This window comes from Lampetra fluviatilis, chromosome 40, assembly GCF_964198595.1.
Source record: "Lampetra fluviatilis chromosome 40, kcLamFluv1.1, whole genome shotgun sequence".
In the NCBI taxonomy this organism is placed as follows: domain Eukaryota; kingdom Metazoa; phylum Chordata; class Hyperoartia; order Petromyzontiformes; family Petromyzontidae; genus Lampetra; species Lampetra fluviatilis.
The window spans coordinates 228,121-240,457 of record NC_136314.1 but is presented as its reverse complement, the minus strand read 5'-3'; the positions used below and the strand labels follow the sequence as shown (position 1 = coordinate 240,457).

At 46.7% G+C, this 12,337-nt stretch overlaps 1 protein-coding gene across 2 annotated transcripts in view; it reads right to left on the bottom strand.

The window, feature by feature from the left end:
- LOC144946097 (leucine-rich repeat and transmembrane domain-containing protein 2-like) overlaps positions 1 to 7,734 on the bottom strand; it is a 53,571-nt gene extending 45,837 nt beyond the window's left edge. Inside the window, exons 1-2 of one of the 2 annotated variants that reach the window (XM_078874808.1) lie at positions 7,719 to 7,734; positions 4,997 to 5,300 (exon numbers count right to left, since the gene is read on the bottom strand). The gene's annotated coding sequence lies outside the window, so the exon portion shown is untranslated. Of the gene's footprint in view, positions 1 to 4,996; positions 5,318 to 7,718 lie in introns of those variants that run through there. The other variant, XM_078874809.1, reaches the window with a different exon arrangement.
- Between the last annotated feature and the right edge of the window lie 4,603 nt (positions 7,735 to 12,337).

The following is a 12,337-nucleotide window of genomic DNA, read 5'->3' as shown; positions in this document are numbered from 1 at the left end:
AACTTGTAAGCAGAACAGAAGTTGCCCTGGACGCGGAACAGTTGAGCTAATGGGTCGAGTTTGAGTTATTTTGGCAGGAACGTAAATTAATGCGGTAAACATGCCTTACTCTCTCTGCATTCGATTTTTTTTCACGCCGGTTAAACTCTTGTCGGTTTAACCGCACCTTCCGATCAGCGCCGCGGTTGGCTACTTACGGTGCGAAAGAAGTTCAACGTACATACATTAGTCGAATCGCTGCCCCGTGATTAATTAACGCACAACACACAAGTACAAATATATAGCCCACACAGACTGTTAGGGCAGATTGTGTTAGAGGGCGCTTGTTAAGGCTGACACGGTGCACGAGATGGTTCTTCTGTGGCTATCAGCACGCACAGCCACCTTTGTCTCACCAGTGCTGATGTTCGCACAGTGCTCCAGCCACGTACTTAAGTCTGAGCTGACCCAAGAGAGGAACAGCAGCGGTTCAGATGTACCGCTGTATCGCTTGTCAATGATGAGCACACAGATCAAGGGGGTGGTGTTGTCAGAATAAACAATCTTGTTCAGCTGCTACTCGCCACTGTTAGTGGTGATTGGGAACCGAATTCAGGTCGCCGGGTTAACAGTTCAGTGTGGGAACCACTGTACAACCACTTACTACCCACGAACACAAATATGCCCCGTATCGCCAGTGGGACTGTTGGGACGAGCGCTGTCAGTCAGCGCCTATTCATTGCTGTGGAGCATCATGGGAAATAACACGAAGATTGACGTCCGTTCGAGGTATCCACAAATAAATGTAATGTTTGCTAGTCATCGGTCTGTCTCGTCAAAAGCCATCTGACAACCCAACAGCATTTAACAAGCCCGACTGCTGATGACACCCACTAGGTCGAAACCGGTCCAGGGTTTGCTCGCTTAAACTCATGCTGCCGGATGATATTGTCTTGAAAAAATCCAAAAGGCTAATGTGTTTAAAGAAAACTACACGTATATATGTTTTTTTACTTATACGCGCAGACAGAGAACGGAGGTGTGCTTACGTAAGCCACATACGCACGAGTGTATGGCCGAGACGCGCACGTGCCGCCACGCGCGCGGCCCAGCTTTCGTTCCGCCAGAATTAATATCTGTCCACTTTGTCATTTCAGTCCGGAGACGCGAGAGCGGCGGGATAGAGCGGGAGCCCATTTGAAGTGTCTCTCAATAAGTCAGCGCAGCGTTAAAACAACCCGCCAGCGCTCGCGTGAAAAGCACTCGCTCGCACGCGCGCTGGAAAACGCCGACACTTACATCGCGCTCGGCGGTCGCTCGCACGACGAGAAAGGACGTGACGCAAACGATCTTGCAGGGGTTTTGGCGACGATGTATGGGTGTCACGTGGGGCTCGCCTTCAAAGCCTCTTCTGATGTCCACTGCCGGTGAGCGGATTGCACGTCGCGACTCGCAGGAGCGCTTTGTATTTGCTCTGCAGTGCGACGGGAGACACCGGCTAGCGCAAGGAAGCCACGAGAGACGTTGACAGATGTGGCCAAACGTATGGAAACACCAGCCATATGGGCTAATTACAATTATAAGAATAATTTAGAGCTCTTTGTTAATTCATATCTTGATAAAGGTCTCCGAATGCTGTTGTGGTTATGTGTCTTTTGTTTGACCATTATTCAGCACACTGGTCTGCGCGGGTTCGTGAATACCACACTGTTTTTCTATCGAATCCTTAACATCTAATAAATGTGCAATGGCATCCTCCGAAAACCCTGGCTGTCTCCTGCGATTACTTTGAAAAAAATTCACGTAGAATTATTTACGCGGCCCCATAAAAAAATGTGTCTGGATTGTTTGACCTTGCTTTATCGCCATGGGTCAGTGTGGGTTGCGGTGAATTTGGGGGGGTTGGGGTTGGGTGGGTCAGTGGGGAGGTAGGGTGTGTGGCCCACGACCAGTTCAGAAATCACTTGCCAGTGATGTTCGCCATGGCTGGCAATCAACCTCAGGTCCCTGGGTTCAAACAGAGTGCGTTCCCCACTGCGCCTCTGCTCTGTCTATCTTAACCGGTGTTCATCATTGCAAGGCACGCGGGCCACTGACGGCCCCCTGGTGGCCTTTAGTGCGGCCCCTGAAGTGCTGCCCCCCCACCTTAAATACACAAAAGCATCGTGCTGCTGTCAAACACCCCCAATGGTTTCAAATGTTTGGCGGCCCTCCCTCGCACCGATGATGTCTTGTCGGTGAAGGTGGCTCACCCACTTCTGAAAATGAGCAAAGAACATTGATATGAATTGTAATGTAAAAAATAAAATACATCTATTAATGCACACACCTTTGCCAATGAACTGCTGGGATGAAGGTCCTCCCACGTCGTGTTGGTGATGGGAATTGTTTGACCGCATTGAACCATGCTGGTCAGTGTGGGATGGATGTAACTGGGAGTCAACTCCATGTTGCCAGGTTAAAAGTGCAGTGCGCAAACCAATGCACGCCCACTCCACTCCTGCCTGTATATGTAATGCATTTTCCACACACATATAATGTGCAGCTCTTTGTCAGTTGACAGCTGGATGAAGGCCTTCCTATACTGTGACATTGTTGACGGAGGATGTTGGCTCTATTTCACTTTGCTGGTCAGCGTTGGTCAGATGCCACTCGCCATTGATGTTAGCCAGGGCTGGGCATCAAACGCTGGTGGCCGGATTCATCGCGCATTGCGCAAACCACTGTCCCGCTGTTCCCCCATAGGGCTCATGCACGTACGTTGAACTTGTTTCTCATCGTACGTAGCCAACCGCGCTAATCGGGAGGTGTGGGTGAAGGACAACAAACTAAACACAAAAAAGCAGTTCTAAAGAAATGAGCTTTCAATCTAGATTTAGCAGTGCATAACCCCAGCGGCTTCCTAACATCGGAAGGAAAAGCGTTCCACACGGTCGCAGAAGCGCATCTGAAAGTTCTCGATGCGGTGCCCACCACCTCTGTTCGATGGCCAGCCGAAAGCCGCTGCGAGGATTGACCGGAGTTCGCGTGATGATAGTTTACACTCCTTGACGAGATCAAGAAGGTATTGTGGTTTATTAGTGGCAAGCACTTGTATTGAGTGCGACCTTATAACAACGTATTTGTTTTGGCAATCGGAAGCAAAGCCTGTCTGAATTCCCTCGTGCAACCGCATACATTTTTGAACAATAATCCAAACTGTAGGAGGTGGGGGGGGGGTGAAGGACATTCTTATTTTGGTTACCGAAAGCACATTTAACATTTGGAAAATGCAAAGCAAACATGCGCTCAAATACAACCACAGTTCTACTATTTATATTCTTGGTTCTTTCGGTAAAGTCACGTAGATAGGTTCAAAGAAAATAACAAAAAATAACAAAAAACTAGGATGTTTCCATCGCAACAAGCTGTCGTCTTCAGGGAAAGGGGGGTTAGCTGCCAAGGCAAACTGTTTATAAGGGGTTTGAAATGGGCGTAGCCCAAATGTCAGCAGCCAATGATAATGCGAGTGGTGGGCAGCCAACCCGACGGTGGTTGGTTTTCCACCAATCAAAGGGCTGTCAGGTGAAAATTAGCATGTTAAAGAGAGATCAGCATACTCTTTGGGTATTTCGGTAAAGTTACGTAGGTAGAAATAAAATAAATCACGACGTTTCGATCGCAGCACAAGCAATCGTCATCAGATGAGACAACTACAGCTGCAGTAAGCCTACTTCAGCAGTTTTTTCTTGCTGCAGTTGTCCCACCTGATGACGACTGCTTGTGTTGCGATCGAAACGTCGTGGTTTATTTTATTTTATTTCTACCTACGTGACTTTACCGAAAGAACCAAATAGCATGGATTCCTGCAGTCACGAAAGCTTAAAATCAAGAGAGATTAGCACGTTAATGGGAGATTAGAACGTTAATGGGAGATCGCAGAGCCGCAACCAAGAGGTGGGCGCGCGAAGTGGTTTGCACCACCAATTCGTGTGAGCAAGGTCTCTGTTTCCAGCTGTGTATCCTGAAGACGACCGCTTGTGTTGCGATCGAAACGTCGTAGTTTGTTGTAATTTTTTGTTATTTTCTTTGAACCTATCTACGTGACTTTACCGAAAGACCCCAAGAATATGAATTGCTGCAGTCACGAAAGCTTTAAGTCAAGATTACATTTTTACTTTTGGCATCATTTAATTAAACAACTCCGAATCGCGGTACCGAGAATTTAATCAGAGTACAGCTCTTTAAATGTGTGCACTTCTGCTGTTTGGCCCACAGTCAAAATTCAGAGCAACTGTTTGGGGGCCGTCCACAAATGACGTCATGCACGGGGGGGGGGGTCAGACATTTGTGACGATGTGTGACGAGGGGGGGGGGGGGTTTGAGAAATGTGACGTCACATCAAAATGCGCAACTTTAAATAAATATAGACAACACGTTCTACTTAATTAAATAGACGTTTTAATAAATGTTTTCTCCTACAACATCAGAGTGCAGCGCCACATTAAACACGCACTTCAATGACAATAGTTTAAAGCGATTTGAAGCATGTTTTATTTTTTTTTGGGGGGGGGGCAGAGTTTTGTGACGTCATATTTGAGGTGGGGCCTGACTTTTTGTGACGCCGTGTGACGAGAGGGGGGGGGTCAAAATCGTCCAAAATCGCGTGACGTCATTTATGGACGGCGGCCCCTTGGCGAATTGCAGGGTTTTCGTGATTAACCCTGAGACACCCACAGGGCATAGCCCAGCTGTTCTCGACCTGTGATGGGGGTGGGACGGGTTCAGGGCGTAGGCCGCAGCATGGATACCGTGCCGGACAAATGTTGAATGTGCATTGGGACAGTCAGTGCCACCTTGTGGCACCAAAACACTCACGCACGGCTGGAGACAAAGACCTTACGAACACAAGAAAAGCACTCATACACAACATAAAACAAGCGTCTTACTAATACAAACAAACACCACGCCGATACACAGCTGGATACAGAGGCCTTGCTCACACAAGACACAGCCATACTCACCATTCAACAATTACCTTGATTTGAAGCTTTCGTGACTGCAGGAATCCATACTTTTTGGTTCTTTCGGTAAAGTCACGTAGATAGAAAAATGAAATAAATCACGACATTTCGGGCGCAACACAAGCGTCCATCATTACGTCGTGATTAATTGTGTTTGATACCCACGTGACTTTACCGAAAGAACCAAAGAGTAAAAATTGCCTTACTACGTTGAACGTCTTTCGCACCGCACGTAGCCAACCCGCAAGTCGGAGGTGCAATCATGTGTGATAGCCAGCTCGCTTCTGACAAAGAGCTCTGAAGCTCAGCGGGCCTTACCTGGAAAAGTAAAAAATAGTTAATAGTTAAAATCTTGATTTAAAGCTTTTGTGACTGCAGGGATTCATATTCTTGGTTCTTTCGGTAAAGTCACGTAGAAGGGAAATAATTAAATAAAATTAATATAAAACAATAACAATTCTTATTGTTTAATAAAAATAATTATTGTTTTATATTAATATTATTGTATTATTTCCCTTCTACGTGACTTTACCGAAAGAACCAAAAAAAGTTAATAGTTGAGTTCATAGATTCCATTCCACCTTCCGGCACGGCATTTGCAGTAGAGGTAAATATTCCCATATCGCTCCACCACTGTCCGCCCAGCAGTATAAATTGGCTGCGTGTGTGGTTGGATAATAATGTGTGGGTGGGCCCACTTCTTCCGACACGGCTGGTCACTCGTGGAAGAGTAGACCAAATACACCCCCCCCCCCCCCCCCGAGAGATCGCTCGAGTGGCGGCCCTTCCGCCAGCAGTGGCATGAGCAAGAAATGTGCGGCTCTGCATCGCCACGAAACGAGGTGGGAACACTGAGACGAAGCCGCGTCGAATCGTCATCAAATGGAACTACTCGGGGTTGAGACTCGTTACGTCGCTAACTTCCAAAGCCGTTCTGCAAGCTGCAACATTCTGATCTGAGAAGCGAATACCGGAGAAATTTCGATTTAAAGCTTTCGTGACTGCAGGGATTCATCTTCTTGGTTCTTTCGGTAAAGTCACGTAGAAGGGAAATAATAAAATAACCTGAGGACGGCTGCTTGCGTTGTGGCCGAAACGTCGTGAGAATAATTTTATTATGTTTTATTTGTATTATTTTATTACCCTTCTACGTGACTTTACCGAAAGAACAAAGAAGATGAATACCGGAGACTCAAGCTCGTCTACGCATCATAACACGCGCTCGCAATCGCGTTACATTTCGACCGATACGCCAAGGAAGAGTTGGAGAAGTGGGCACAGCGTTGAGCAGCGTGCGGCCTGAACCCAGCGAGCTGAGTTCGATTCCTGGCCAGTGCCGAGTGTTATACGAACCGGTCCTCGGTGCGTCCCTTCACCAACTTGCACTGACCAGTGTGGCCGAAGCGTGCTCGTGCAACCACCGCGACCAACGTGGAATGGCAGAGGCCTCTCGGAGTGGTGCAGTGGCAACATTCGTGCCTCGCAGCAGGAAGCGCCTGGGTTCGAATTCAGAGTTCCGACTCGGGTGGCTTGCTGCGTGGAGTTCGTTTGTTTCTACCCCCTTTGTTCTGCACGGGTTTCCTCGGGGTTCTTCCTGTAATGGATGAACACGTACGATGCCTCGATCCAGGGCCCTCCCGACAAATACTGTTGAATCATGATTTGAGGCTTTCGTGACTGCAGGAATCCATACTCTTTTGTTCTTTCGGTAAAGTCACGTAGGTAGAAAAATAAAATAGAATAGAGCACGACGTTTCGATCGCAACGCAAGCACTCTTCATCAGGCCTGACTATTGCTTGCGTTGCGATCGAAACGTCGTGATCTATTATTTTTTCTACCTACGTGACTTTACAGAAAGAACCAACGAGTATAAATACTGTTGAGTTCATAGTATTGTTTTCCTGGGTTAATAAATAATTAGTATTATTATATAACGATGCATTCAGTTTCATTATTGTGTGTTTTTTTTACAGGAGCCAGGGTACAGAGTGCGAGCAACAACAAAACACGGAAGGGGCGCAGAATGACAACGCATTCAGTTGCGAAGCTTCGATAAAGTTTGTTCCTTACCCAGTGCCCTCTACCCATCTATTGGCCCTTCACCTGACCCATTGGCCCAAGAGCTTCGTGATGCCGGACGTCTCCGCCGAGGTTTAGCAATGCACACACACTGCCATAGCTTTACGTTGGGGCGTAGAATTATGATGCACATTTTTTTTTTCTCAAAGCAACATCTTTAGACATTTTCATTTACCAAATAATTGCAGGATGTGAGCCCGACTCGCTGGGGAGACGTCGTGACGTTCGCGCATTAAACGGTGGCTGCCCGCGTACGGTATGCACGATCCGACTTTATAAACCTTGTTACGTGTCTGAGTAATGACTCACACATGGACTGGAGGATGACTGGCCATTAAAATAAAAAAGAGAGAAGGGCAACGGTGATTTCTTTGCCACAAGATAAAATTATAATCGTTGCCATGTGCACAATCCCCCTCCTGTTTAATTGAAGTCTGGATATTGTGTTCTGTCGGCTGTCAAAATGCCACCCAAAACAGGGGCGGTGTGTGGATGGGGGGGGGTGGTGCGCGCGACTGTTTTGCCACGGTTTGGGTGAATGATCGTGGCAGCCCACGGCTAGAAGCCGCTCCGGAGAGCGTGGCAATCCCATCCCACAAATAAATGTGACGCAGTCCCCGAAGCACCGGCGTCTCGCAGCGCCGCACAGAACTCACCGATCGACGCCGATTCTTTTGGGCTCTCCGCGACGAATGTTTCCGTAGAATTTTGATTGAAAGTAAAAAAAAAACGCAGGATGATGAGACGGTTGAGCAAAGGTTGTCCATTGCAAAGTTACATTTTTTTCAAGGATTTCACAGCAATGCAGAGTTGTCGTGACTAACCCGCTGGCTGACCGGTACGGTGAAGTATGGTCAAACGACAACACAGATGACCGCTGCGGTCATCATGAGGTGGCGTCATGCAGCAGGGGATTGACAAAAAACGCCGTACAGAATTATGATGAAAATAAATTATTCAAAAATGTATTTTCTTCGGACTGTGACAGTCATGTTTGTGTTGTGTGACAATACTTCAACCACGCCGGTCAGTGCAGGTTTATGTAACAGTTGACACTTTAGTAAAAAAAATGACATTTGCAGACATCATCGACCAATACTACACTTTCAACCAAAGTGCAATAGTTCAGGTTTGAGTCCAATCACACGGCACAACCCTAACCACAAGAGATTGCCTCTCTGCAAACAGGACACGTGATGTTACTTTCCTCTCCCCCGACCTCAAGCAGCATGCTCATCACCGCTACCGCCCTGCACCTTTGCTCCCTGCGACAAGGGATGTCTTCATCAGACCGTGACGACAGACACGTCTCCCCGTAGGGTGACGGCTGTGTGGATGTCTGCACGTGGGCGTCAGGTCCACGACGTCTTCGACGGGATCCTTCGAGCTGCCCCGCGCACGCCGACCCACGCCGCCCATCCGGGGCGGTGAGTCGAGCGGTGCATCGATCTTCGTTGGGCACCGCCGATCGTTTCAAAGCCAGCAGCGTTCGTTACAGCGTGTGCTCATTCTCTCACTGTGTGTGTGTTCTTCTCTATTTAAAGACAAAAGGTTTCCTTTTTTTGGGGGGGGGAGGTGGAAGGGGGAGGGGAGGTGGCTGTGTCAAACAAATGCCATACATCTGGATGAGCGGCAGATAACAGGCCCTGTAGGTTGACGGAATGAACCCACACCGATGTGCGAACTTGTGCCCACGGCGACCAACTCTGACCCCAATCAAAGGCAAACCATTTCGAGACGACGAATCTCGCAAGTCGCCGACAACTGCTTCTGGCCAGACCATCTGACTCTGGTCGGTGAGATGGTCTGGCCCTATGGGAGAGCGGTGGGGGGGGGCAGGAGCTGTGTTAGTGTGTTCATGGCCTTTGTCTGGAAATCCGCTGCTAAGTGAAAGAGGAACTCGGTCCCTTGGTCAGCAGTCATCGCAGACCGTTGCAGCTCGCCACGGCTCACAAGGTCGGAGGCCAAGAGGCTCGCGGAGACGGACGGACGGACGGGCTGGGGACAGCTACTACATATGTAGTAGCTACATATGTAGTAGCTACATATGTAGTAGCTACATATGTAGTAGCTACATATGTAGTAGCTACATATGTAGTAGCTACATATGTAGTAGCTACATATGTAGTAGCTACATATGTAGTAGCTACATATGTAGTAGCTACATATGTAATAGCTACGGACCCCGCACTTTCAAGGGCCCTGCGCTAAATGCTTTCAAGCTATCAATTCCGGTTCAGTGATTCTGCACTTGCTCTATTACTATAGTACTATACCGCCTTCAACTTTTACGAACGACTGGGTGTTTAAGGTTAGCGATTTGTCGTATTATCCAGCTGTATAGCAAATGAAAAAAATACAATTACTTTACTATGCAAGTCAAACAAAATTTGTTTGAATATTAAGTGTTTTTTTTATTTAGGGCCCCCTTTATAACATATATGCTCCAGGCTCAACACTCGCTTGATCCGGCACTGGCTGTGTGTGGGGGGGGGGGGGGGTGTTGGACGTTGGCAATGGACGGGAGGCCGTCGAGCACCGGTACTGTGCGTTACCTCGCGCGTCGATGTCAACGAGGTTCATGTTGGCGAGCACCTATGAAGGACACCGCTTGCGAGCGAGACATAGGTGAGGCCAGCCCTCTATTGGGCCTCCTCTGTTGCCGACGTGCTGATGTTGACCACGCCACTGCCCCAGGTACTCGCGTAGCAGGCTGAGTCAACCGAGGAGAGGTCAAGGGCAGGTTCGCATGTCAATTACAACATTCCATTCTTGACGTAGACTTTTTATTTCTGAGTGGCAGAGGTTAGCTTTTTTCTCTTTCTTTCTGCTGCATGGCGAAGGTCATTGTGTAATTGAAGTCCCACAAAATATCCCGCTAAAAAGATGTTTTTATTTTTTTTGTGGTGCAAGAGCGCACGTGGGAAAATAACGGTGTGCAACAATTGCCATCGGCCGTGTGGCTCATTGGTGGAGCGAGCGAGTTCAAATCTCGGGTTTCGGTGTTGACTGTTCAGGTCTGACTCGTCAAATAACAATGGTTTCCTTTTAAATGTTCAACTGGCAGCTAAGATAACTGAAGTCAATATTTTTCTTCTCTTGCCAGGTGGCTCTTGCAGTGAGCCAGACAGATTTGGTTTGTGAACTGGGGATGAGGCATTGTGGCAGTTAACCTCTCAGTGGCAGAGTGGGGGCCTCGGTAGTTCAGCTCGAGAGCGACCTCCTTGCCATCGGAAGGTTCTGAGTTCAAATTCTATTTAGGAATAAACTTTTTTTAAATGGTACCAGCTAAGGCCCACTGTGCTGTCGCATAGCTCTTTTTAAGAAGTGACCTGGCCACAAATGATAGCTCAACGAAGTGGCTTATCATGTAGAAATTCATAGCAGACAAATACTCTAAGCGCATGTTAATTTTAAATGTGGAGGGAAACATTGGAGGATGCAGAGAAAAATCCACATGACCACGGGGAGAAAGACATGCAAACTCTAAATATACAGGCAGCGTCAAGGTCGGGTTCGAACCCACAACCTCCTGTATTCCTGGCGAGTTAGTTAACATCTCGCCACCGAGGCACCATCAGTAGTTTAGCTGTAGAGCGAGCTCCTTGCAAACGGAAGCTTTTGATTTCAAATCCTATGAACTATAAACATTTTTATTTTATCTTACCAGGTAAGGCCCAATTTTTCAGAAGCGACTTTTACACAAATGATAGCTCAACGAAGTGGCTTATCATCACGTGGAAATGTATAGCAGCCAAATGCTCTAAACGCGTGATGTTAATTTTAAATGTGGAGGGAACAACCAGAGGACCCGGAGAAAAATCCACGCTACCACGGGGAGAACACGCAAACTCCAAATATACCGGCGTCAGGGTCGGGATCAAACCCACGACCTCCTGTATACCTGGCGAGGTAGTTAACATCTCACCACCATGGCGCCCTAAATTGTAGTTTGGGGGTGACTTAGCTGATCATCCAACAGGGGTCGATAAAATAAACACCGTTCAACACGTAGCTTTTCGCGACCAATATCATCCATAATAGGTTTGTTCGGTTATATCGCGTAAATATTCGACGCGATCGTAAATATAGGTTTAATATTTACGCGATCTAACCCAAACAAACCTATATTATGGAAAATAAATACCATTTATGGGGAAGTCAACAGTGGCTATTTTTATGGATAGACTCCGAAGAGAGGAATGTGGAATTCCCACCATTGTGGCAGGGCGCTGTAAACAGCTGATGAGCGCCACCTCAATGCTTGTGTGAGCAGGAAATGACTTTGACTTGACGCTCAACTGAAGTTCCGCCAAATCGCGATAATTCCACAAAAATATGTTTATTGATCCAAGAGCATATGTGGCAAAATAAACAGTGTACAACAGCCGTGCACACGGCGACAGATTTGCAATGCAATGTACACCTATAAGGTCATGACAAACGCCACCTTTATCTTTAACCGATGCATAAATCCAACGTTACTACGATACATACTCGATGCCCTACATTTTAATAGACGTACGCATTTTTTTTTTAGTGGTGGTATAATATAAATTAACAGTAGAAAAGAGTGATTTACAAGAACAAAACACGTACCGCTTTCACGCATTCTTGTTTTGGTTTTCAAGATTAATGTACTTGCCCGGGCTTTTGCGACCGGTCAGAACACGTGCACTTGCTTAGCTTCGGGTCGGATTAATTACACAGACAGACGAGACAATATCAAAGCTATACTCTTTGGTTCTTTCGGTAAAGTCACGTAGATATTATATATTTTGTCTATCCACGTAACTTTACCGAATGAACCAAGGAGTATGAATTCCTGCAGTCACGAAAGCCTCAAATCGAGATTAATATCAAAGCTATAACACACGATTATTATTCGAGCAGTCGGTGGCGTCTCGATGTCACTGCTGGGGGAGGGCCTCGTGAGTTGAGGCGCGTTGGTCGCCATGTGGCGATGACGTTCCATGATTAAAACACGTTGCCCTGCGTTTTGTGAATAGAATTAGATCTTTGAAAAATATCTATGGGACATTTTAGTTGTTGTTGTTACCGGTATCAAAGTATTAAAAATGAGAATACAGGTGTTTCCCCTTTATGGCAATAAATCAGGCAGTAAAATGTTCAAACCCCAAATAGATTCCATTTTCTTCTTGGTTCTTTCGGTAAAGTCACGTAGAAGGGAAATAATAAAATAATACAAATAAAACATAATAAAATAATATAATAACATATTTTATTATGTTATATTTATTTTATTTTATTATTT